This window comes from Schistocerca gregaria, chromosome 2 (assembly GCF_023897955.1).
Source record: "Schistocerca gregaria isolate iqSchGreg1 chromosome 2, iqSchGreg1.2, whole genome shotgun sequence".
Taxonomy (NCBI): domain Eukaryota; kingdom Metazoa; phylum Arthropoda; class Insecta; order Orthoptera; family Acrididae; genus Schistocerca; species Schistocerca gregaria.
Window position 1 is genome coordinate 825,834,482 of NC_064921.1, and position 25,425 is coordinate 825,859,906.

General features: G+C 37.5%; 1 protein-coding gene across 1 annotated transcript in view; it reads left to right on the forward strand.

Moving 5' to 3' along the window:
* Positions 1-25,425, forward strand: part of LOC126335172 (YTH domain-containing family protein 3) — a 48,774-nt gene that overhangs the window by 18,648 nt on the left and 4,701 nt on the right. The window lies entirely within an intron of this gene.

The following is a 25,425-nucleotide window of genomic DNA, read 5'->3' on the forward strand; positions in this document are numbered from 1 at the left end:
TTCTCTCTTCACATGGGTACTGCTAGAGAAATCGGTGACATTATTAGGGAACTACTATGACGAAACCACTGTGGAACTGTTCCACCAAACATTCAGTCTGAGGGAAACAACACAACAGTTAAAAGGAGTTGCTACGGGATTGACCCTCGTGCAAGTGATCACAAACCTGTATGTGGAACACTTCAAGGAAAGGGCTCACAGAACCGTGTGTCTGAAACCAAAGGCGCTCGACAGATATATGGATGACACATTCATGGTGTAGTCGCATTGCAAAGGAAACCTGCAGGAATTTTTTGACTATCTTAACAGCATACCGACAATATAAAGTACACTGTGGATGTAGAAAAAAGGGATTTCTGTCTTTCCTTGACGTCCTGATAAGAAGAAAACTGATGGCATGTTAGGACATTTTGTCTACAGAAAAAGACACAAATTGACTTGTACCTAATGCCGGTATTTGTTTCCATCAAGCACAACGAACATCTGAACATCCGTGCTCATGACTAAGTGTACAGAACACGAGACACATGCGACAAGGAGAGTCTGCCCAACAGTTGCAGCATCTGAGGGAACACTTTCCCAGGAATGGCTTTCCGGAGAAACGGAAAAGAATGCGTAAAGAGTGATCTGCTATTGAAAATGGTGAAAACTGTGGATGGAATAGACAGGCAACACCAGGACGTAATATCAGGACACTCCACCACGCTGTGAGTCCCCACTACCACATTTGTGTTACCCCTATTGGAGCCATGCAGTTGGTCCAGTTATTGCAACACAAGGCAGAGGAGCCTGCGGTCAGTCAAGCGTTGATAAGAATTGACTTGTACCTAATGCCGGTATTTGTTTCCATCAAGCACAACGAACATCTGAACATCCGTGCTCATGACTAAGTGTACAGAACACGAGACACATGCGACAAGGAGAGTCTGCCCAACAGTTGCAGCATCTGAGGGAACACTTTCCCAGGAATGGCTTTCCGGAGAAACGGAAAAGACATGCTCTTCAGCCGAACGAAAAGAAGGAAGATGATGTTCCAGAAAAAGACATTAAAGTGCCTTGCATTCCTTCCGTATGCCCACATCCGAGATCACCAGGATGTTGGAAAGAAAAACATTAAAACCATTTTCTGCTTATCGGCTAAAATCAAAAATATGCTTGGCTCAGTGTAAGACAAACTAGGATTATGGCCACTGGGAGTCCATAGAATGAGTTGCAAATGTGCAAACAATATATCATCCAAATGCAATGGTGTATTTTGCAGCAATGCTCAGAACATGTGGGAAATGTTCACTTCAAGCAATTAGACAAATGCCGGTCGCTGTGGTCTCGCGGTTCTAGGCGCTCAGTCCGGAACCGTGCGACGGCTATGGTCGCAGGTTCGAATCCTGCCTCGGGCATGGATGTGTGTGATGTCCTTAGGTTAGTTAGGTTTAATTAGTTCTAAGTTCTAGGCGACTGATGACCACAGATGTTAAGTCGCATAGTGCTCAGAGCCATTTGAACCATTTTTTGAATTAGACAAATGTGTAGTGGCAGAGCTCAGCCTCAACAACGGTCATACCATATTTTATGGACTAAGACACACCTTAATTTTTAAGCAATTTAAAAAATCAATATTTTTGTATCAGATTGCAAAGCCGGACTAAAGAAATTGTTAGTTTATAAAACCAAACTGACCTTTAAAATCCCTGAAAATTGTTATCTGAACTTACTTTCTTCTTCTTCTTTCTTCTTCTTCTTCTTCTTCCCCCTCTTCGTCATTGTGATAGCCCTCTTCATGTATAAGATGGTCCTTACTGCCATTGAGAGCATTATTTGCGCCACACTTCTTGAAGAATTTAAGAATAATGTCTTCTCTCACTCTAGGCCATGACTTGTATCCACTGACATGCTTGTTTTATTGTAGGTCATATTAAAGCTCTCTTCGACATGAATTCATATTGGGTTTCATCCATCATCCTTTTGTTCCATTCATCTCTCATCTACACCTTATACAGTTTATTTATTGAGACGTCAAGAGGTTGCTATTGTGAAGTAAGTCCTCCCAGATTAACAGCAATCTCTGTATTTTCCTGTCTCAGTTTCTCTTTCACAGGTTTTTTTTTTTTTCCAAATGCCTAATAAACTTATCTAACAGAAGAAGAAAACTCTTCTTTCTTTCGTAAAGCACGTTCCTTCCTTCTCTCTCACACCCTGTTAATGCATAATTTCATACTAACCTCCAGCCCTTGTCATGTAAGTGAGCACCACCATCTGGTGGTATTTCAGAAGGTTGTGGCATTGTTTTGTGCTTGAAAATTATCTTTGGATTAAGTTTAGTACCATCAGCATAACATGAAAGGACAACAGAGGAGTCCATTTTTTTTCATCTCTACTTGATCGTAAAGTTACAGTTTCAGCACCGTTTGTCGCAACAGTTCTGCTATTCGGCATGGCGAACATCAGAGGAGCTTCATCCATATTCACTATTTGGCTTAGTTCCACACTGCTTTTCTTTCATTGTTGAATAATAAAACTATGGAAAAATAATACTTTCTCTTCATACTCATGTGGCATTTTCTGAGATACTTCGGTTTTGGTTTGCATTCCAGGTCCATGATGCTTCATAAACCTGTATCAACAGCCAACTCCACCCTTGAAGTCTGCTAAGTCCTCTTGTAGTGTTAGCTTCCGAGCATGTATTTGAATCGTGTATGAATTCCAATGCCATTTTGATAGTGTCTTTGAATCCATTTCAGTACGTCACCTTTTAGTGTTGTTTTGGCCATTTTGCATTCAGTGCTCTATTTCCACAGTTAGGGTTCCTCATTTTTTTAGTTATTCTTTAGTAGCCAGCCAAACGCAAATGTTTTTGCTGTTGCTGAAGGGCCGACATGCTGCTCAGCTGCTCTGTTTCCATATTGTTCTGCATATGCTATTACTTTCAATTTATAGCTCGCATCATATACCTTTTATTTTTATTTTTTTCATTACGAAACTAGGTACTAACAGAAATACTGTACTGTTACTGATAACACAAATCACTTTCATTTCAAGTTCACTATCACTGTAGACTGCACTGATGAATCGTAGTCTAGGCAGTGTTCTGGGTTGGTGTAAGTGGGGTGGGAAGGAGAAAGTGTTAGTGAGTTTGTGAAACGCTGCAACTCATGTTAGTTGCACTGGTGCACTGCTACTGCCAGTTGAATCTGTGGTGTCAATTTGAGATAGGTTTCCTGCGGCATCGAATATGTGGGTATTTTTAATACTAATGGGAATTTTAAATCAAACACTGGACATTTTTATATTATTAATTTCGTGTATAATGTGCACCTGAATTTTAGAAGCAATTTTTCGAAGCAAAAAGTGCATCTAATACTCTGTAAAATATGGTATGTTTGATTTTGAATAGAAAGAGTATTGTGCCAGACGAATTTGTTGTCTGACATGATAATCAAAGAGGCAGTGGAGATATGGGCCCTAAGCAATCTTGTCAACCGTGATAGCTGTTTCCTTATCAGGTCTGCATCGGATGTAGCTCTAGCGAGAATGCGTAAAGAGTGATCTGCTATTGAAAATGGTGAAAACTGTGGATGGAATAGACAGGCAACACCAGGACGTAATATCAGGACACTCCACCACGCTGTGAGTCCCCACTACCACATTTGTGTTACCCCTATTGGAGCCATGCAGTTGGTCCAGTTATTGCAACACAAAGCAGAGGAGCCTGCGGTCAGTCAAGCGTTGATAAGAATATGAACTGGACACGAACCTGACACTTTACCAGAACATGGTGAGCAGGAAACTTGTCAAAACATTGCCACAAAATGACACTTTGACTCGGCTGATAACCCGAGAAGACTTCATCATTGAATTTCACTGAGAAAACCTGCATACCCGTGTATTTATCTTCAAAGTGCATGTCGTTTTCTCTAGAAGTTGACGTGTGATTATGTCCTCTTGTCACTTCATTTATAAGACATTTTCACGTCACTCTCTTCTGTTACAATTTTCATATTTCATAAGGTAACTACTGTGGAACATCATTACTGATTCGGCTAGAACTGTAGATTTCCTATGAGTAATTTCTATCCTAACTTGTTCGTTTACTGGGTGTTTCTTTTCTTATTTGTTTACTGAACTGTTGCCTACCTAATATATATTATCTCCATCTTCCTTGTCTTGCCTTTCTGACTGAGTGCATGTGTGGTTGTGAGGTTGGGGAGACGTGTGTTTATAAGCACAGATTTGACATTATGTTGGGAGAGATGGGTTGTGTATAGGTGGGGAGAGGATTGCAGAATGTTGTATGTGGACCTGGATATAATATCCATCACATAACAAGGAATGGATAAAAGCTTGTGTTTAGACAGTTGGATTTTTGGTTGAGAACTTAATTTTTTTGGGGGGGGGGGGGGGCAATCAGGGAAGAGTGAGTGAAAGGGGGAGTTGTATAGCTTTATTATTTAGGTCATCTGTTGGGCTGTTAGTCTACTGTTTCACAGAGGAAGACCGCACTACAGTTCCTTCTCTAAATCCTCGCACAAACGGAAAATGGCTGACATCGAAATAAGTGTCCAAGGAATAGAAAAGCAACTGGAATCACTCAGCAGAGGAAAGTCCACTGGACCTGACGGGATACCAATTCGTTTCTACACAGAGTACGCGAAAGAACTTGCCCCCTTCTAACAGCCGTGTACCGCAAGTCTCTAGAGGAATGGAAGGTTCCAAATGATTGGAAAAGAGCACAGGTAGTCCCAGTCTTCAAGAAGGGTCGTCGAGCAGATGCGCAAAACTATAGACCTATATCTCTGACGTCAATCTGTTGTAGAATTTTAGAACATGTTTTTTGCTCGAATATCATGTTGTTTTTGGAAACCTAGAATCTACTCCGTAGGAATCAACATGGATTCCGGAAACAGCGATCGTGTGAGACCCAAGTCGCTTTATTTGTTCATGAGACCCAGAAAATATTAGATACAGGCTCCCAGGTAGATGCTATTTTCCTTGACTTCTGGAAGGCATTCGATACAGTTCCGCACTGTCGCCTGATAAACAAAGTAAGAGCCTACGGAATATCAGACCAGCTGTGTGGCTGGATTGAAGAGTTTTTATCAAACAGAACACAGCATGTTGTTATCAATGGAGAGACTTCTGGCTTGCTTTTGTGCGTGCTACCACGAAACAATGGCAAGAGACTGCTATTTGTTGTTACTTACACTGCTGCTTCCTTTGATAATGATCAACAAGAAACAAATAATAGACTGCGTATGATAGATGTTCTGAATGAGAGTTTAGCGAAAATTTTTCTCCGTTTGAAAATCTTTGCAGACGCCTCTTTAGTACATTACATTCTGCACAGAAAGTAGAGTCATCTTAGATTTAAAAATCTAGTCAATTGCCGTGTTTCATTTCTGACTGTATCACTATTACCCATAAGAATAATATGAATATAAACATGACATGATATGTATATTCTTCCGCGTTAACTGTTGTCTCACTCTAGTTTCGTAGTTTATTAGGCACACAGAATTTAAATGAGATAGCAACAAACACGAAAGAATACATGGCAAAATGTTTATATTCATATTATTCTTATGGTGAAGAGAATACTACATGTGATTCACAATTCATAAAATTTCCTATTAGCAACCATCTCTTCTCGCAGGTAGGAAACAATTCAGAACATAGAGTTGGCCATATTGACAAACATCCCTAATTGTCTTGCCAGTCGAAATTTCGTAGTATATTGAAACGCTGCAACATTCGAAGATGAACAATACGGAATTTATATTTACTTCGATGGATAATGTATGAAAATGCAGTGGTCGAAACTCTGGGCGGAGGAAGAAAAGCTCGTCTTCCACCTTTTTTATTTTTTATTTTTTTTTTAAATTTATTTACTGACGCAGAGGTTTTGGCGCCAGTATTTATCTTTGTGCCTGCAAAGCATGCCTGTGTAGCGCTACATATATTCGACGGAAGAAGTTAGTTGTGGCGGCACCTACCAACATTTTTCAGAACTTCCGCTTACTTTGCACTCGATTCTAAGCCACAGGTGGTTTTATGAATGACAAAAACCGGAAAAAAAAGTGCAGCTTAGATTCGAGTAAATACGGTAAACCATGACAAGTAGTTCCTTAATAATGCAATGAGTTTTATTTTTTTGTCAGGTAGCATGTAGTCATAGTTTCCAAGTTACATGCATGCGCGCGCGCGAGGCCCCCCCCCCCCCCCCCCCCCCACACACACACACACAAGAAGGTCTTTACAGGAATTATTTAGTACCACAACAGAAATGAGATTACAGTCAATTTTACTCATTGCACTTCCTGTCAATCTCATTTTATAGATGTCTGTATTCCCTCTTGCCTTTTAAATTTGCTGTGCATCTGAATTTTTTTCCTTTCACAGTTACATTCGGTATCTTGAGGGCTATCCAAGGATTTCTATTGGGTTTTATCTTTTGTTTGTTTGCTCTGCTTGTATTTCAGTTTTCTCTCTCAAAGCTGTCTATTCATTTTCAGTCAAGTTTCACCTAATGCCCCCTTTGAAGTTTGTAGCAACCGCAGGTTCCTTCAGTTTACCCAGGTCCCGTCTCCTGTATTTCCTCAATTTCTGCAGTATTAATCTGCAGGCTCGGACCAATAAATTATGGTCACGGTTGACATATGCCCATGGAAGTGTTTTGTAATTTAAAATCTATCCAAAATTTAATACTATCTCCAGATCTCTTCTGCATATACAACTTTCTTTCACAGTTCATAGAAGATTAAATTGTGCTCTGTGCAGAATTGTATCAAGTGACTTTCCCTTTCATTCATTTCTCCTGGTCCACGTTCTACTATTCCTGGACTGCACATTTAGACATTCTGAAGGTAAAAGGGGTAAAATACAGAGAGCGAAAGGTTGTACAGAAATCTGACTGCAGTTGAGATAGGCGAAGGACACAAAAGGGGAGTAGTTGTTTAGAAGTGAGTGAAATAAGGTTCAAGTCTTCCCCATATTATTCAATCTGTTTATTTCATGAGCAGTGAAGGAACAAAGGAGAAATTTGGAAAGGGAATTAACATTCAGGGAGAGGAACTAAAAATGTAGTGAAGTTTCCCAATAACATTGTAATTCAGTCAGAGATGGCAAACAAAGAATGTATAGGATCAGTTGAAGGGAACGGATAAGTCTCGAAAAGAGTTTAGTAAGATGAACATCAAAATAAGTAAAACGAGGGATTTAAATCAAGTGATACTGATAGAATTAGATTAGGAAATGACACTGTAACCTTTTGTGGCTTTTCGGTTGCGTGGCTTTTTGTAAGGTTAATAGTTGCACGGTGTGTTGCTAACACCCCAAATAAAAGTGTCTATAATGACATTGTTGTGCAGCATATCACTGATATGAAAATGTTTACTTCACAAATGGCTATTTAGAATGTTATCTCCCGGTACGTTATCATTTTATTTAATATTACTTTAGTATTAAATTGGGTTATTTGAAACATATGCAATAATTCCCATTTTCTTGCAATATTTTGTTTAATTATTTATTTCTGTTATTCTTCATACTGTATTACATGTATAAGACATTATACATATAATTAAACATTTTTTCAGTCAACTCATACAAACATTTTATGAAATCAGTCACTATCACTGGCTGCTAGGAGTGCGTTATTGTAACACTTTTCACACACATTTCTCATGTTCTGTACACACATAACTTCCAAAAATCGAGCACAGTGCGATTTAATTTTTATATCTTTACTCAAAGGACAAAACGTGCAGCGCCTGGGCTTAAGTATTCTTTGTTCAGAAGGTGGTGCATTGTTGATGTCTTCAATTCCTGCCATTTTTTGCAGCTTTCTGTCTAACTTGTTGAGGCAGAGAGTGAGTGGCTGCTCTCTTGCACACTATAGGATGTACTGATGACCTTCCGACATCACATAGATACATTCTTCAAGAAATCCTCTCATTGTTGTTATTTGCGTATATGATGAAGGTGTTAATGCAAGTAAATATCAGTCATTCAGGAAAATAGGGCAAGTGGCCAGCATCTACTTTTTCTTGAGGTTGAATAAGTAGCGCACATTTCATGTAGTGTGTCAACACCTGTTTTGATCTTATTGTATAGTGTTACAATTTCTGGTTTCTTTTCCTCCGCAGTATTAGTGTTGATGGCACTGTCATGATGCAAAGATGAAAGGAGAATAACGTTTTTGCCCTTCTTTGGCATACATGAAACTATGATTATATCCTTTCTGAATCCAAAAAGACTGCTTCTAAGTTCACGACCTCTCATGCAAACCAAGTCTGGAAGCTCCCTCTTATTCTTTCTAAAAGTTTCTACTATTGTAAGTTTATTTTTTGAGGAGCTCTTCAGCCAGTGGTATGGAACAAAACCAGTTGTCTAGGGTCACATTGCATCCTGTACCTTCGATAGGTCATACAAGTCTATTTACTACCTCCTTAGGCGAGTTTGACGGTGCAAAGGGACCCTCTGGCTTTTTCCCAACATATATTTCCATCCCCAAAGTATACCATGTTCTTGCATCACATAAGATGAAAATTTTCAAACCATATTTTGCAGGATTGCTTGGTATATACTGTCAGAAACTGCATTTGCCTCTAAATGCGACCAGTTGTTCATCCATTGCCATATATTCAGACACAGTATAATTATGGACACAGTTTGACATGAATAATTCAAATACTTCTCTGAATGCAGCTAGGCGATCAAGTTCTCTATGCTGTGGTCTGTTTCAAATATCATTGAATCTCAAACAATGCAATAAGAAACGAAAGCACCATAAACTCATTGTTGCATGAAATATTGCAATTCCAGAACGATTTGTGTCCCAAAAGTCTTCCAGGTTTTGGTGTCCTGCCCTGTAATGCTCAGCCAGTATCAACAGACCCAGAAGAGATTTGATTTCTTCCTCATTTGTTGGTTTGGCATCACAGTCTCTTGTGAAATTTGATGCAATGTGTTGTATGTAAATATTTGTGCACGATGTAATAGTTCTAATTATTATGTCATTTATAAATATCGAAAAAGAGTCCACAGCAGTTTTTGCAGATTTTGCGATAGCTTTCACACCAGGGATATTAATAATGTCTACGCTTCTAGTTTTTACATTATGACTAGGACAATTTTTCATCATTTTGTAACCTTATCCTTTCCAATAAAAAAAATCATGCTTGCTTTCATTATCTGCTACACTTACTTGCGGTTCCAGTTCCAGGTTGTCTTCATCCTCTGTTTCCGTGTCACTGTGATGAGAGAGAACTTCACAGCTGTCTGTTTCCTCCTCCAAAAGTTTTGTCTAAGACCTCTTCCAGAAGCTTCCACACTCTTTCTTGTTCTATTTCGTAACAATCCATGGCTGTTTTAACTGCAGAGAGTGATAAATATAAGCAGTTGCTGTGGAACACAGCTGTACGCTTTCTTGCAGCACTGCAACATAGAGTCGCGTGGGGTGCCAACAACTCCCCAAGGCACATTGATCCATGTTTTCTTGGAACTTGTGCTTCCATTGTAGATTCTGTTGTTACTCAAAGCTTTCATATTACGTCCTATGTTATACGCCTATACATTGTGTAATAATCCATCAATAAGGATGATTGGGGTGTTCTGAACAACTCGTGCTACCGCTTAAGGGTTAAAAATAGTACCCGAGTTTTCTTTTGTGCAACAAAATGGCTGATAGTGGCTAGAGTAGAGAGGATATAAAACGGAGACTAGCAACAGCAAAAATAGCATATGTGAAAAAGAGAAATTTGTTAATATCGATTATAAATTTAAATGTTAAGACTCTGGTCGGCCAACCACCGCCACACTCTGTGTGGTTTTACTTTGTTTTGTCTGTTCTTTGTCTGAGTATTTCTTGTCCTGTGTCGTCTGCCGTCTTTCCTGTTGTTCGTTTTTCTTCTCTATAGGTTTTTTTTTTTTTTTTTTTTTTTTTGTTTTAAAAGGGGGTCCGATGGCCGTAGTAGTCTGGTCCCTTTAACCCCCCACAAACCAACCTAAATGTTAAGAAATCTTTTTTTTTTTTTTCTCTTCTGAATGTAGTGTGTAGAGCGTAACATTGTACAGGAGAAAAACATGGATGATGAAGCTTTTGAAATGTGGCACCACAGAAGAATGCAAAAAACTAGATGGGTGAATCAGAGGATAACTGATGAAGAGGTACGGAATCAAATTGGGGAGGAAAAAAATTATGGCACAACTTGAATAAAGAAGTGATCAGTTGATAGGATACATCCTGAGACGTCAAGGAATAATCAGTTTGTAATGGAGGCAGGGATGAGCACTTGAAAAAGATGGAGTGTCAGTAAAGCTCCATATGAGCTCTAATTTCTTTGATTTTCTCATAATGATAATTTTGTGTGAGGTATGTGAGAGTAATTAATATTTGCCTGATTCTTCTTGAGACATATACTCCAGAAATTTAAACAGTAAATATTTCCATGATGCACAACACTTGTCTTTGAGCACCTACCACTGTAGTAGCGTCTGTAACACTCATGCGCCAAGGAAACAGTCCCGTGATTATTAATCTTACTTGGTGAGGGTTCCAGACTGGTGACCAGTAGTCAGGAAACAGTTTAATGGGTGTTTTATAAGTGACTTCTTTCATGGAGAAAATGAATTTGCTAAGGATTCTGCCAGTGAATGCCAGCCAGGCACCTAGTTTCCATACTTTGTTTTATTTGGTCATTACACTTTTGGTCACTGGATAGTTGCTCCTAGGTATTGTACTGTAGTGGGTTTTCACCAGTAGCATAAGAAATTAATCTCTTCACCTATTTACATGCAATACATTTCATTTATTTACATTCAGGATCAACTGGCAGTCCCTGCAATTAATGTTGTGCAGGTTTTTGTGTATTTTGCTGTAGTCTTCTGATTTTTGCAGCCTTCTTATAGACAACAGCATCATTCTTGGGTAGCCTTATGGAGCCTCTATTACTGTCCACTATATCAGTGGCCATCAGACTGTTTTGCTCAGGAACCAATACTGGCATTGTGTGGAGGGACTTTGGCCCAAATATGTATCAATCTTATTTTTAATTGGTAACCTACATAAATTAGCATGGTATGAACCTCCAATACACTAATGATAGTAAGGGTGTGATAAGTCGGCGGCCAGCCCCCGAGTACTGATCATTAAAACCCAGAAACATTTGAAACATTTTGTGTCAACTGTTCTGTTTAAAATTGCTGTGACCCCAATGCTGTGGCACTGTAATTACCGGATGAAGTATTGTTGCATTGTCTGAGTGAGTGGATGATTAGTTGATTAATAATGGCAATTTTACTTATATTTAAATGCTTTAATTTATGCAATTTGGGTCAATCCATATGAAGTGGTCCAGTGATGGTTGCTTGGCTATTTTTAAATATTTTAAATTTTTTAATATGTGATTGCCCTACATTTGAGAAGTGCAAAACAGTTTTTTAAAATAATTTATCTTGCACCTTTACTGGATGCCATCAGCTTTTATTTGTAGGTGCTAGACGACTTTTCAGTCTGGAGACATTAGTGAAAATTTGAATATCTTTGCATTGGGTTAAGTTACAAAATTGCAGTTGACATTATTGTTTTTAGAAAAGTGTCCTCTACAACATTGTCTGTTACACAAACTAACCTAAATTAAAAAATAACCAGTCCAAAAGGCTTCCAAAGTTTGGTGTCCAAATTTTCAAAATTCCATTTTTTAGGCCCAAAAATAACAAACAAGGAGTGATTTAAGAGAGCCAATTTTTTCCCTATACTTGGATATCATACACTACTAGCCTCATATAGAGCAAGAATACTTCCAAATGTTTCCTTAATTTTGTATGAGTTTTTGAAATTTGAAAATTTTCATTTTTTGTACAGTTTGGTGTTAGTTATCTCAGGTGGGACTGAATATAAAAATGATTTTTGCACTATATGATAGCAGTGTACTGTAAAAATTTCGACATTGGCATCTGACTGTGAACAAAGATATGAAGTTTTGAAAATGAGGAAATATTTCACGTTACTCTGCAACTGATCTTATGGCTATTGCCTATTTAAATGGTTTATTGTTTCACTGTAGTAAAATTTCATTGTGACATATATTTAGTTAACAGTCACCCAATATTCATGGAGTTTATTTATTTTTAATAATGCAATATTAAACAATAGGAGCTTCACATTTGTTCTGTGGTAATAAAAATGCCCATTTAGGTTTAGGTTTATTGTCATTAAAGAAGTACATTATTGCTGGGTGTGGCATTGTAGAAGTACATTATTACTGGGTGTGGCATTTTTGTAGTCAGTCTGTTCTGGAATCTCTGTTAGAGTGGATGTACATACTTCATCGAAAGTGTAGAATGTGTTATGTGCTTTGTTCTGTGTGTAATTTGTAATTAACTTTCAGAGATTAACAGGAAAGCAATAAAATGGATGAATAGTGCTCTGTTGGACAGATAGCAAGTGTAGTGTGTCACAAAACAGTTTACAGTTAAGTTTAAAAAAAACTTGAAAAATGTCAGTGACTTTGATGAAGTTAGACAAACTTTGTTTAAATTTTGAGTAAGTTCTTCTGTAACATCAGTGTGTAAGTATCATGAGATGAAATATATTCTGAAGTACAACCACATTTTTGGAAGAAAGTGCTATGATCCACTTAGAGTTAATAAGAAGCCTATTACTAAAAGTTTGAGGGAAATAAAACTTGAACATTTGTCCTTGTTATTTGAGAGTGAAACAGCTTCCCAAGTGAAACGTAATATGATTCCTGGAAATTCGCTGTGCCCACATTGTTACTCAAAAATATTTGTTGTGAATCCAGAACCAGAATCATGTAACCTTGTTAATGACATTTATATTCCTAATGAGGAAGCTGTTAGCATATTGGATTTTGCTTGTTCTAAGTTAGACGTATCTCATGCGTTGGAAATAATAAAATTAAGTAACAGTAAAGAAAAGCAGCTATTGAAAATAGGTACAACAAATTTCAGACAAAATTAGAAAAGACTTGGAATCCTGTTTTAATAATACAGATACCAACATTATTTCTAAAGAAGAAGAAAAGAAGAAGAACTACCACCTGCATCAACAGACACTTGAGTATTTGAGCTTAATAGAGAAATTAAAAATTAAATGTTCAGTGCCATCTAAAGAGGAAAAAGTTAAAATTTTAAGTTTGCTCCCTGACTTATGGTCAAGAGAAAAAAATAGTTCATGGATCAATGTTTCTCATTGTTCGGTTGAACTAATCTGAAAATTAGTGAAAGCAAGGCATTCTTCCAGTTTTAGGAAAGAAGAAATGAGTAGGTATAAGTGAAGAAACAATTAAAAATATCCAGCAGTTTTTTGAAGACAAAAACTGTAGAATGTGCCCAGGTTGCAAAGGTAGCAAAAGAGTTGTTCAAATGGAGTTAAAGTAACAAAGCAGAAACAACTAGTGTTGTCAAATTTAAACGAATTTTATGTAGCTTTCAAAAATTCTCATCCTGAAGGCAAAATTGGAAGGTCAAAATTTTGTGACCTCCGCCCTATGTGGTGTATTTTGGCTGGATCATCAGGGACTCACACCGTATGTGTTTGTTTATATAATCAAAATGTCAAACTGATGATTATGGGTGCCAAACTCAGTGATCTCAAACAGTTATGATTGCATGATAAGTTTGTGTAATAAATGCCCTGGCAAGGAAACTGTTATTGAATTGTTCATGAATATGATGAGGAAATGCCAGACAAGTATTACCTTCAAACAGTGGGTCACAACTGACAGGGAAGAAATGATAACAGTGGTTAAGTCTCAGAAAGAGTACTTGGAATCTTTAATTGATAACTTACAAAATCTCAAAAGTCACCACTATGTTTCTAAAATCCAAAGCAAGTTTTTGAAGGACAAAAAAGTACAACTTCATGAAACTGAATGCATAGTGCTAGCTGATTTTGAAGGAAATTTTTACATTTGTGATTCAGGATGCAATACAAGGGTACCACTGGGTCAGTGACCAGGCAACAGTGCATCCATTTATTCTCTACTTTAAAAATGAAAATGGTGAAATTTGCAGTTCTTCAATTTGCATTCTAAGCGACTGCTTGGCATGTGTTTCAAAAGTATGTAATAAATTACGTAAAAGAAAATTTTCCTAAGGTTGTGAAGCTGGTATACTTTCCAGATGGAAATGGTAGTCAGCATAAGAACATTTAGAATTTTTCTAATCTGTGCAACAACAAAGTAGACTTTCGGTTGGAGGCTGAATGTCTTTTTTCCATGGTTAAAATGCATGTGATGGAGTAGGAGGTACAACAAAGTGTAAAGTAAGTAAAGCCAGCCAACACAGACCAACCACAGACCAAATTCTCACAGTACAGGACATGTATGTCTTTCGCAAGATATTAAAGGCATTACCCATTTTCTGATCAAGAAAGAAAAAGTGGCTCTGCATATGGAAAAAAAAAAACACTTCAAACCAGATTTGAAAACTGTACATCAGTAAAAGGAACAAGGCATTTCCACAAATTCCTTGGCATTGCAGAAAACTTAGTTCGATACTACGTAAAATCAGAAACTGAAATTTATGAGGCTCTTTGTGTCAGTAAAATTACGCCTGTCTTCAACCTTGAATGACATAATTGACATAATTGCATTTGTGTATGATGGACAGTAGTGGCAAGCAGAGGTTGAAATAATAAGTTTGGAAAACAACAATGTTTTTGTGCCTTTTTACTGCCCTGCTGGCCCAAGAACATCATTCAAGAAATTTACTAGTGACAAAGTTTGGATACCAAACTTTAAGGAAACTTGCAGTGCTTGAACTTACTGCAGCAACTGGGATGTCTTATTCTATTTCAGAGAAGCTGTCTGAAGAAATAAGTATTCTTAACATTCACCAGCAGGTTTAGGAACAGTTCATCTTGAAGGATGTTAATTGAAAATTTATTTTAAGTATCTCAAATGTTAATTTCAGTGATGTTTCCACTTTTTGTATGTAATTCAGTACCTTAATTCAATAATTATTGATTATATCCCACCAATATCACACATGAATAGGCAACAGCCATAAGATCAGTTGTACAGCAATGTGAATTATTTCCTTATTTTCAAAAATTTATAACTTTGTTCACAGTCAGATACCAATGTTGAAATTTTCACAGTACATTACTATCATGTTGGTGTACAGACTTTGCAAAAATCATATTTTTATATTCAGTCCCACCTGAGATAACTAACCCCAAACTTTACAAAAAATAAAAATTTTCAAATTTCAAAAATTCATAAAAAAATTAAGGAGACATTTGTGAGTGTTTTTGCTCTATATGAGGCTAGTAGTGTATGATATCTAACTATAGGAATAAAATAGGCTCTCATAAATCACTCCTTGTTTGTTGTTTTTGGGGCTAAAAAGTGGCTTTTTGAAAATTTGGGTTCAAACTTTGGAGGTAATTTTGACTGGTTATTTTTGAATTAAGGGTAAATAGACAATATTGTAGAGGACAGTTTTCTAAAAACATTCATGTCAATTGCAATGTTGTAACTTAACCCAGTGCAGAGATATTCATATTTTTGCTTACATCTCTAATCTGAAATATTGTGTGCACTTACAAACGAAAATAGCCACCATTCAGTAAAGGTGAAAGGTAAAATTTCTTTCTTCAAATAGGCCTAAATACTGCATTTGAAGATGACTGTCTCTGTAATGCGCATTATATATCCATGTTACTTCCGTGTCAAAGTTTCTATCATAGTATGCCTACGCCTGCTTTTTGTCAATATTGGAAGACAAATAATAAAATATTCCCCTTCACATCCTCTTAATCCCACAGTGACCAAGCTATATACTTCTCTGCCCCTGAAGTAAGTGGCCAACTTATCTCACGGTGCAACTTGCCAGTGTCAGTTAAAATTACACACATCTTAAAATATTACTTTCTCTGTAGATGTATTTATTTATTACTGAGCAGGAAAACTACTCTTAAGAAGCTCTTTTAGATGACATTATTGGATTAGGCTGTTAGTCACTAGATGCATAGTATTAAAAAATACAGAACAGGGAATAGAGGAACATATATTGATGGGGATATCAGCAAACTCATTCTTGTCAAGTATTGAAATATTTTACTTGTGGGAAGTATTCTCTGTATTGCCATGGTCACTTGCCATGCAGAGGTAGCAGAACTGCCTCCAAGTAGCTTTGAATGAAAGGTGGTTGCCAAATTGAATCTTTGAATTATTGTGAGGTGCCCATATGTCTCAGGTGGAAGAGAGAAAAACGGACCTTTTTTGAGTTCAGTTCCTGCTCTCCCACAAAGTTCAGACCTGTCATAAATATTCAGAATCTCTAGTTTGATCATGCAAGCACAAAAATAAACATTGCTTTAGCTTTGTGCAGTATACAGTTTATCGTTTTTGAGTGGGTGCCCAAAAAAATTCTGAGACAGCAGTTGGATAAATATATTACTGAATTAGCCAGAGGTCCATTGCTTGTTCTGAGAGATCGTCTAGAGAGATTGTCTGTTCACTTGAGGCAAGAAAATTCACCAAGAAGAACTTACTTTTCATATACTAGACCACCTCTGAAATGCAGTACATCAAAAATATTCCAGGGCAGGTGAAGTGATGTGTGTTCATCGTTGTGAGAATTATGATGTGATGTGTGGGGTAGAAGCACATGATGTTCTACAGTTACAGGCTGTGTTGAAGTTACATTTGCTGGATTTAATATATATTCATTATTGTGTAAAAATAGGTTTTATGTTGCACAAATCGTGCCATTTTAAATCTTGATTTTGTTTTTTAGCTGTTTGAGTAATGCAGTAGATTGCAATTGTTCTGTGTTAATATTTACCAAAACCTGATTAGTGAATAACTGATAAGCAGATGGAAGCTTTTGTAACCATGTCAGTTTGTAAAAAGATCCATGACATTCAGAAAAAAACTCTCCCTTTCATCTTTTGACAAAGTTCTCATGCACAAAGATATGTCCCTGTACACATTTTGGAAACAGTAGGAATTTTAATCATATAAACTGTCTGTTTAGTGGTTTTCATAGCGGTAACACAAGGAATTTAAATGCTATCATCACTGGTGCTTCTCAAAGACAAACTTTTTTCCCAGAAAGTGTGAAGATAATCTGTGAATTGAGATTGAAACCTGAGAAGCTATAATAATTTGACTGTATGCCACTAAATGAAAGGTAATTAAAATAAGCTCATAAAGATGGCAGTGCCATCAAAAGTTTGTCATAAAATCACTAAACATCTGTTTCACCCTTTCACAATCTTGGATTAAGCTCCAAAGTAACTACTTAATGTCAATAGTTTATGTGAAATCTTGATAACAACTTGCTTATCCAGTGAAAATGTGGGAGGGTATTAGCTGTTTTTATACTAGTCCACATAGTTGGAGATCGCCAAAGTACTACAATTCGAAATTGAAAGCCAAAGGATGATTCTGCATTCATTGCTTCAATTGTGATCCCTGGATTCTCTTTTAATGAACTGGGTTGCTCTGTTGACAATAATTATATTAACTTTGGTATGGACATTGGAGAGGTAGTGTTAGAACAAACAAAAATTTCGACATTGAAATAAGTGTTAACTATGAGAAACTCAATTTTAAAATTAAAAAATTGGAAGTAAATTTCAGTAATGGAAAAATATCAACACTTAAAGAGTTATATTAACTTGGTGGAAGCGGTATATCTACTATGAAGATAGTTCCTGTGCTGTTAGTTGTTATGTACCTGTAATTTCAAATGCAGCATCAATTTTTTAGCATTTAGGAAAGTATCGGGTATTGTTTTGGGATGAAAAGATAAGACACTGTTGAAGAGGAAGCAGTGTAATGACTAAATATTAAGGAAGGAATGAAAGTTAGATCTAATCATTTTTCATTGGTACTGCTGACTGCAGAGTTAGGAATAGGAGAAATGTGCTTGAGGGAATTGAACTTTTTGAGCATTTTCTACTGTGCTTGTGATCACCATGTGAAAATTTATTGAAGATGATCTGAAAGATGTTTGGACCCTCACTTCATCTCTTAATTTCCTGTTAAGTGGTCAATGCATTTTTAGGTGTTAAACCTTCATTCATTTAGATCTTGTGAGAAACTTGACAATAAAAAGGAAGGTGGTCTAGGCTAATGTATTTGTGGGGTAATAAGGATCACATACATGATTTTCTTGACTAAAATATTGGGCAGCATTTTTCCAAAATTATCCTTGCCAATGGAAAGTGTGTGGTCACTAAAATGTTTCCAGAACAAAGGTTAGAAGATGAGCTAATGGCAGACGTTGAGGCTGTGAGGACGGGTCGCATATTATGCTTAGTAGGTTGGTAGAGTGCTTGCACTTGGAAGGGCAAAAGTCTCGGGATCTGGCACATGATTTTAACATGCCAGGAAGTTTCACTAAAATGTTGTTTATGGTATGTGCTTCTTTTGGTTGAGATTGATTATTTAGAATATTACTCTGTAGTCTATCTTTCTAATACAGGTTCACACCAGTAACCAAACTCCTGCCTTCCATATTATCATTTAAAATAATTTGAGCATTTCATCTGGAGTGTTTCCAAATAATCATATGAAAGTCTTCGAACATGATCCCTCTTCTAGGTCCAATGTGATGTTGCTGTTGGATGCAGTTGTAAACTTTTTGTGTTATCTCACTCTTCAAAAACCTTAAAGACACTAGTGACTGAGAATGGTGTAGGTTAGAGAAACATAATGAGTCGGCACAATAAGTGGTACATCATAGAGTAAAAATTGGCAAAGGGTGGCTGATATATCCAGTTGCAACATGTTCCAAAGATTGTTTCATAGTATTCTGCATATGGTGAGTGGCTCTACCCTGATGCTAGTGCCTTTATTTCACCTAAGATTTTCTATTATAATATTTATACAGTATAAGAGATTTGATGCAGGCATAACATAATATATATGCTTCGAACCTAGCTACTGTACAATATGTAGCAGCACGAAGAAACAATAATGTACATTTTGGGTAAGCAGCTATTCAAATTTTAATCCATCTACTGATTATGACATCCAGATATTGATTTAGTAATTATGAATTTATGGAACAATAATAAACCTTTTTATGCTTTGTATAACTGTGCAGTTTTCCTTGGTTGTAAAATTTCACACTTACTTCAGTGGATGTTGTTATGATGAATGTGATGAGGTCCATCATTTTTCACATTACTGCATAATCTGTTACACATAAAATTATGTAATGCAAGTATGTGTGAGAGAAGAATTAAATACTATCCTGGTCCAGATAGCTACTGTGGGTAGTTTCATATGCTTGGTTCAAGCAGTGTTAAGAGTTCCTTGTCACCTAAAAACTAACATTTTTTGCAGATGAAAAAATGCAATTTTAGGTTTTCCATAATTGTTCTTTCTTCTGACCTTAAATTTTTTGTTGTACTTTTCAGTCAAATTTGTTATGGCAATAATGTAATAGTTAAGGATTTTGTAAAACTATGGCAACAAAAGTCCTTTAATTATATTCTGAAGTTTGTATAATGAAGGAAAAAAAACTGTTATGTAGAGGGAGATTTGAGCAGTAGGTAGCCATGCAACCAAGAAAAGTATCATCCCCCAGAGGCAAGGAAACAAAAGTATAAGGCAGAGGAGACAGTATTACATAGTGCAGGAGGTAAGTACAGGACAAAAACTAGCAGAAATCGAGTAGAGCAGGAATAGACAACTGAGATGTGTTGGGGGGGGGGGGGGGGGCTGTGTTCTCTTTTGTACGATATGGAAATGTAGTATTTAGGGGAAAGGTGAAGAGGCCAGATTGTACAGACTGTGAAGTAGCCATTAAAATTGGCCATGTTGTGTAGCATATTATTCTCTGTGTGAGTGATCAGACCTACTGTTGATCACAGTTTGACATGTTTTCTTCACGCTATTGGGCCGATGGTTGGTGACTGTGCACACAAAACTTTTGCAGTGCATGCAGTAAAGCTTGTGTATGACACCACTGTTTTCATGATTGGCTGTCGAACATTAAATTACTATATTGCATGTTTTAGTGGGGGATCATGCCGCCCAACAATTTCAGTAGCACTTTAAATACCACATTAAAAATATCTATTGACCATTCACTTTTTCTGCATCAAAACAACACTACTCTTGAAACCGTTGCAATCCACATAGGAGAAGTTGAGGAAAGTAAAGTGGAGCTAAATTGTAAGTGAGGAATTTCTTGAAGATTATAAAAGGTTGGTTAGAATGGAATGGGAGAGAATCAAAGTTTGATGATGTTTGTGTGAAGTGAAAGAGATTATGTGCAGTGTGAACTTGTTTTAGTCAATAGGATGGGTATCAAAGAAGTTGCCCTCACTCCTTGTATGTATAGCAAACTGTAACTTCGTATAATAAGGAAGATGTCCACAGTACAGCCATAGCACACTTGCATGCCAAAATTATATTCATCTAGTTCATGTGCCATCCAAAATCCCAAAACCCTCATTTAGTCCAGTTCAAGGAATGTCCTTGATCTGGACACAGGACCAACACACTTTCTGTTTACTCCTATTCCTCCATGATCACATCAATATCCCTCCAACACATCTGTCTGGGCTGTGTATGAGATTGGATTGATACAGAAAAGGGAAGATCTGAAGACCAGCATGTTTCATTACAGGTTTGTTAGTAAGGGTGCAGCTGTCATGGAGATTTTCATGATGTAATTTACTGTAAAAATTCTGAGAACGTATGTCCCTGGAAGAGTCAACCAATTTCTTGCTTCCTTTTATGTATACCTCACAAAAAAGAGCTGGAAGACAAAGTTAGAGAGATTTAAGTTCACATGGAGGCTTAGCAAAATTATTATTATTATTATTATTATTATTATTAGCGAATGTCCCCATAGGAGAACGATAAGCAGGAACTGTGTTGTAGTGTCTGATTTTAGTTCCTTTTGACAGGCATTTTTTGTTATATATGCTTTGAACAAGTCCGAATGCTTTCTTGAATTTCTGTACTCGGTTGTTTTGTGCTATTTTCTCGAGTCCTGTTGGTTCAATAACTTCGCCGAGATACTTAAAGTGTCTGACTCTGTTGATTTCACCAAAATTTGTTTCCAGTTTCTGAATATCTAATTTGTAGCACATAAACTCAGTCTTCTCAAAGGAGATTTGCAGGCCAACCTTCTCTGCACATTCTTTAAGGATCTCAATTTGTTTTATTGCAGTTTCTTCACTGTCAGTTATAATTGCTAGGTCATCTGCAAACGCTAAATATGGGATGTTCAATTTTCCTTTACCTCTTCCTAGTTCAATTGGTTTCCAGAAGTTTTGTTTCCTTAGTTCGATTTCCCATTCTTCCATTACTTTGTCTAAAACTATGTTGAATAATAGTGGCGAGATCCCATCTCCTTGTCTTACTCCTGTTTTAATTAAGAATGGTTCCGAGATTTTGTCTATGAATTTAATTTTTGATTTGGTTTCTGTCAGTGTTTGTTCGATTAGTTTTTGGGTTTTGGTGTCTAGTCCACATTCTTCGAGAATATTAAATAGAGACTGTCTGTCTATAGAGTCATATGCTTTTTTTAAAATCAACGAATATGCACACTATTGGTTTAGACCGGATTGCTTTCATTTTTAAAATAGCTTTAAGGTTAAAGATCTGTTCAGGGCATGATCTGTTAGGTCGAAAGCCTGCTTGGTAGTCTGAAATTGTATGTTCTAGTTGTTCTTGTGCCCTCTTTAGTAGACACGCGGATAAAATTTTATAAGTCACAGGTAAAAGTGAAATGCCTCTGTAGTTGTTTATGTCTGCTCTGTCTCCCTTTTTGTGCAGTGGATGAATTAGTGCACACTTCCACTCCTCTGGAATATTTTCTGTCTGCCAGATTTCTGTGATGATTTGGGTGATCTCTTTTAGGGAGTTTGGGCCAAGGTTCTTCAGTAGTTCAGCTACAATTCCATCCTCTCCTGATGACTTATTATTTTTGAGCTTCTTAATGTGGCTATATATTTCTTCCTGAGTTGGCGCTAGTGAACTTTCATTCGTGCATTCTGGTTGTAATCTGGGGAATCTTGTTTTCGGTTGTGGGCAGTTTAGAAGTTGTGAAAAGTATTTAGCTAGTTCTTGGCAATTTTCTTTGTTAGTTAATGCTAATTTTCCATTTTCTTTCCTGAAACAGAGGTTTCGTGGATTGTATCCTTTGACTTGATTTGCGAACATTTTGTAAAAATCTTGTGTGTTGTGGTTCCTGAAGTCTTCTTCTATTGAGTTTAGTTGTTCACGAAGATATTTTCTTTTAGTTTGCCTAAGTATTTTAGCTGTTTGCTTTCTCACTTCGAAAAATGTCTGTTGCGTGGTTTCTGATTTGTCACAATTGTAATTTAGGAAGGCATGTCATCTCTCTTCTATTGCATTATCACAATCTGAATTCCACCATGGGTGTTTGGATTTTTTCTTTAATGGGATCAGTTCTCTTGCTTTCTGTACAATTTTTGTTTGGAAATCTCTCCAATTGTTTGCAGGTTGCTTTTCCCATACTTCTGTAATTTTTGATTCTTCGATTTTTTTCAGATCAAATTTGGGAATTAGTGGAGTTTTCTTTCCTCCTTTCCTTTTTGGAGTGAATTTAATTTTCACTCTGGTAAGATAGTGGTCAGAATCTATATTTGCCCCTCTGCGGATTTGAACGTCATGTATTTCTTTTTGGAAATCATAGGAAATCGCAACATGGTCTATTTGAAATTCCCCTAGCTGAAGGATAGGGGATCGCCACGTTTTTTGTTTCTTAGGGTCCTTTCGAAATGATGTTGACATGATTTTTAGGTTGTTTTGCTGGCACAGCTTGATGAGCCTCATGCCATTCTTGTTCGTGAATTTGTGTGCAGGGTAGTTGCCGACTGTTTTTTTATATTTCTTTTCTTTGCCGATTTGTGCGTTAAAATCACCGAGGAGAATTTTTACGTCCTCCTTTGGAATTCTGGACATTTCATTTTCAAGTTTTTCCCAAAATTTTTCTGTCTTCTCGGGTTCCTTTTTGTTATCAATGTTGGTGGGTGCATGACCATTAATAAATGTATATGTTTTGTTGGTGTGCTTGACTCGCATGGTCATTAGTCTGTTACTGATTTGATTCACACCTATAACAGAATCAAGGATGTCCTTATTCACAATAAAGGCCATGCCAAATAATGCAGCTCCTTTGCATATTTTCTTGCCTGTTTTACTTTTAAAGATACGGTAGTTATTGTAGTCTATTGTTTCTGAATCGGTGAATCTAGTCTCTTGAAGAGCAAGGATTTGAATTTTCTGTTTGTTGAGTTCTGTCATCAGATTATGTAACTTGCCAGTTTGTATTAGTATTTGGATGTTGAAAGTGCCAATAAATGTATGCGACTTTCGTGGAAGTTTACCAGAGAACTCCGACTCTCTCTGTCGTACTAGCCCAAGCTCCCCAGAATCCGATAGCTTGGTTGTCGCCACAGGGCGAGTGGATTGTCCACCTGGGGTAATATTAATGTTACTTGTACGAATCATACTGCTTGTAATTCAGTTCCAGCTATGCTGGGTAGTTAGAACCAGGGATTGTTAGTTCCTGGAGCATGGTGTTCAGCCGCACCTCACATGGTGGACAGACGCTGGCCAGAGTACCGGTGGTTGCCACACAGACGTGTCTGCACTTTGGATATGCTTTATCTTCTTCGTAAAGCTAGCCTCTTCTGCCAGTTCCGCTGTACCGATGATCTTCATCTCTGTCTTCACTGCCGTTGAGGTCTTCATCGTACCCTGACAAGGGGCCCTCACAAGGTACTATCACCCGGGCCAGGTGAACCAAGGTTTTTTAACGAGGTGTTACTCCTCCCCCTCCTCCTTTTGCAACCGGGCTTGGGACCGGCTTTGGCGGAGTTTTATTATTATTATTATTATTAATAATAATAATAATAATAATAATAATAATAATAATATTGTGCTGAAGGAACATTAAAGGTTTGCTTTTATGAAATTTGTGTGTTAGAAAATGAATGCACTTTGTTTTGCTACAGTTCAGTTGGTGGGTGTGTTTTTTTTTTTTTTAACAATAAATTATTTTGCATAATTGTGGAGATGCTCAGTTGCAGCTAGGCACAACAGAAAGACTTGTCACTCCATAACCTTTCGGCCTACAAGACCATTGTCGAAACACACACACACACACACACACACACACACACACACACACACACACACACACACACGAGACCGCTGCCTCTGGCAGCTGAAGCCACACTGCAAGCAATGGCAGCAGTGCATGATGGGAGCAGCAACTGGATGGACGTGAGGAGGCTGTGGTGGGGAGGAGAAGGGATAGCAGGGTAGGGGTAGGAGAAGGGAAGTACTGTTGTGGAGTGCGCAAGGAAGAAGTAGAGAGGCAGTAGGGTAGCTAGGTGCATTTGGGAGGTAAGAGCACAGTAGAAGGGTGGGTGGGAGATGGGCTAGCGGAAAAGGAGAGAAGTGAAAAGACTGGATGCAGTGGTAGAATGAGGGCTGTGTATTGCTGGAATGGGAACAGGGAAGGGGCTAGATGGGTAAGGAAAATGACTAATGAAGGTTTAGGCCGGGAGGGGTATGGAAACGTAGGATTATATTGCAGGAAGAGTTCTCACCTGTGCAATTCAAAAAAGCTGGTGTAGGTGGGAAGGATCCATATGATACAGGCTGTGAAGCAGTCATGGAAATGAAGGATGTCATGTTGGGCAGCGTGTTCAGCAACAGGATAGTCCTTACCCCCACCCAGCTGCCGCTCCCATCATGCACTGCTGCTGTTGCCCACAGTGTGGCTTCAGATGCCAGAGGCTGCAGTTGTGTGTGCACGTGTGTGTGTGTGTGTGTGTGTGTGTGTGTGTGTGTGTGTGTGTGTGTGTGTGCGTGTGTGTGTGTGCGTGTGTGTGTTTTCGAAAAAGGCCTTGTAGGCCAAAAGCTTATACTGTGACAGTCCTTTTGTTGTGCCTATCTGTAACTCAGCATCTCTGCTGTATGGTGAGTACCAACTTTCCTTTACATAATATTGTTACATTCCATCCTAGATATTCTGTTGTTTTATTTTATATATAAACTCAAACAGTGAAGATGATTCAATTTTTGCCTTGTCTGTTTGCTAGATAAGAAAGGATGTTTGTTCCATATTGGTCAGTGTGTGCAAAGTTATTGCTTGATCTAAACAATAAAATATTTTTTTGGTAAATCAAAGAAGATAACTATCGTTCAGTACTTCTTATTTAGACCTGGAGTAGCGTCACACATGCACAAAAGAACAATTGTTCTGCACAGAGCAGGCTGCTCAGCATTCAGGACATTCATACCTAAACGCACATGGCCCCTCTGTATCCTATCACCTTTTCCAAATTTTGCATCATTCCAGAACTCTTAGCGGGTTGGATTAAGAGGAAAAGATCCAGTGATGAGTGGTGCATTTTGGAATGGAATCATTTTGTTGGCGTGAGAGCATTTTGGT